Source organism: Drosophila miranda (genome assembly GCF_003369915.1).
Source record: "Drosophila miranda strain MSH22 chromosome Y unlocalized genomic scaffold, D.miranda_PacBio2.1 Contig_Y1_pilon, whole genome shotgun sequence".
Taxonomy (NCBI): Eukaryota; Metazoa; Arthropoda; class Insecta; order Diptera; family Drosophilidae; genus Drosophila; species Drosophila miranda.
In genome coordinates, this window is record NW_022881603.1 from 31,568,126 (window position 1) to 31,570,034 (window position 1,909).

The 1,909-nt window shown below is 45.5% G+C and overlaps 1 long non-coding RNA gene across 2 annotated transcripts; it reads left to right on the top strand.

Moving 5' to 3' along the window:
- The first annotated feature begins 281 nt into the window (after nucleotides 1-281).
- On the top strand, nucleotides 282-1,605 carry LOC117190831. Of its 2 annotated transcripts, XR_004473860.1 has the most exons (3): nucleotides 282-519; nucleotides 573-912; nucleotides 1,385-1,605. It is a non-coding gene; the product is annotated as an uncharacterized LOC117190831 (long non-coding RNA). The 2 variants fall into 2 exon arrangements; XR_004473859.1 differs by having other exon boundaries at nucleotides 573-1,605.
- The last annotated feature ends 304 nt before the right edge of the window (nucleotides 1,606-1,909 follow it).

Here is a 1,909-nt window from a genome sequence, read left to right on the forward strand (position 1 = left end):
CGGCGAAGCAGGATTCGGGGGAACATCTCTCAGGGCCTCCAGGGTCCGCGCCCCGGCCACGGGATTCCTCCACGCGTGTGAATTTGGGATGGAACTTATGCGTAGGTGTGTGTGCGGTTTGCAAGTGATCCCGCCTAGGAGTTAGGCAGTACCTTCCCTCAGGTGCGGTCGCTGACAGAAGCTAGCTGCTGTGGGCGCAGCGGTCTCTGTCGAGGGCTGGATGCTTTGGCACCTAGTGTCCCTTCACCACACTGCAGTCGATCGGCTGGTTAATGGCCTGCACTATCCAGCCCTGGTACCCCAGTCGATCAGCTGCGAGGCCTGGAGTGGAGAACGGTAGAACCGGCCCAAAGGAAAGAAAGAATGAAAAAAGGTGGGAATCTCCAAGTGTTGAGTGAAAAAGCGCCGACCAAAGCACTCACGGTGGGCCCCAGCGCCCCTGCCCCCTTTGGGTGACCGTGGAAGTGCAACGCGCAGCTCGGATCAGAAGCCAGTCGGGGTGAGACTCGATCCTCCCAGGTGAGCACGCGGTGTCAGCAAGAGCTTGAGCTAATTTCGGGTATTTTTTCCAGGTATCTTTCGCGATTTGTGTGTGTCTTGCAGAACAGCTGTTTGGCGCGTCCGCCAAAAAACCGCTCGAAAAATTCACGGTTTATTCTCAAAAATACTCAAAAGCCATCCACTCGTATGTATGTATGTATGTATGTATGTATGTATGTATGTATGTACACCCACACAACGGATAATTTGGCAGCATTCTCCAAGGCGGCTGAAAGGATGGGATGCGATGCAATGCTATGCAATTTATCCCCTTACGAGCTCGAGGAAGGAAGCACTGCAGCTGCTGTAAATTCGATTATTACACAACATTCTTATATGTACATAAAAGACAACTACTATATACTTGTACAGGTACTCGAATTCTCGCACAGAAGAGTACTCATCGCCCCGATGAATAATCCACAACCGGATAAGCTCTTTAGATGTTCTTGCAGTGGCCCTAGATCCACAATTTCGATTATAATAATTTTAATTAAAAATGTTCCTTAACTCTGGCACACACAAAAATAATTTACCACAAGGAAAAACTACAACTTGAATGGTTTTAAGCATAAGCGAATTATGCAAAAGTTTTGGTGTTTTCCAAAAGTCTCGCCTCCCCCCCTCACGCACTTTCAGGGCAAAAATAGAATACACATTTCTGATTTTTAGTTTCCATTATGGCCAGCAAGAGGACGAGCATTTACCACGAGCATGGTAATCCTCCCAATCCCCATACCATACCATTCCACACCCTCTACCTATACAAACCCCAGTTGCTTAGCACTGTCATCCATTTGCTTACTTTGCATATTCATAATTTCATTTTACGTATTTCAATTAGAATATCATCATCATGGAACACTTGGAACAATGGAACTAGTTGATTGGCTCGCCGGCCGAGGGGCTACCGATGGGGCTGCTAGAGACGAGAGGACGGAGGATGGAGGGAAAAGTTATGTTATTCTTCGGCAAGGATAATGGTACAAAATTGTTGAGTAGTTTTGTCTACGGCATTAACTGATTTACATTGCGAATAAAAATGGGTGCAATTTCCATTATGAATTATTCTCTTTATTATTTCAAAAGACGCTTGAAATTCTTGAAATTGCAGTAGGATGCACCTGGAATATTAGCTCGAAAATAATTAAGAAGCAGTTTAGCTTAAACTTTAATCTAGAGCCTGCCCTAAAATTCAGTTTAAAAATTCGAATATTTCCCCTGCTTATTTTGGCCTCAATGAAATCTCTCAATGACATTGACGGCACAAAGTCAAATGGCAAAGTAAAAGCCATAATATATTGATTATACATATGAATGGGTGAGGCAGCAGGCAGCACAGGCCTGGCCCTTGCCGCAAGCCCAACAA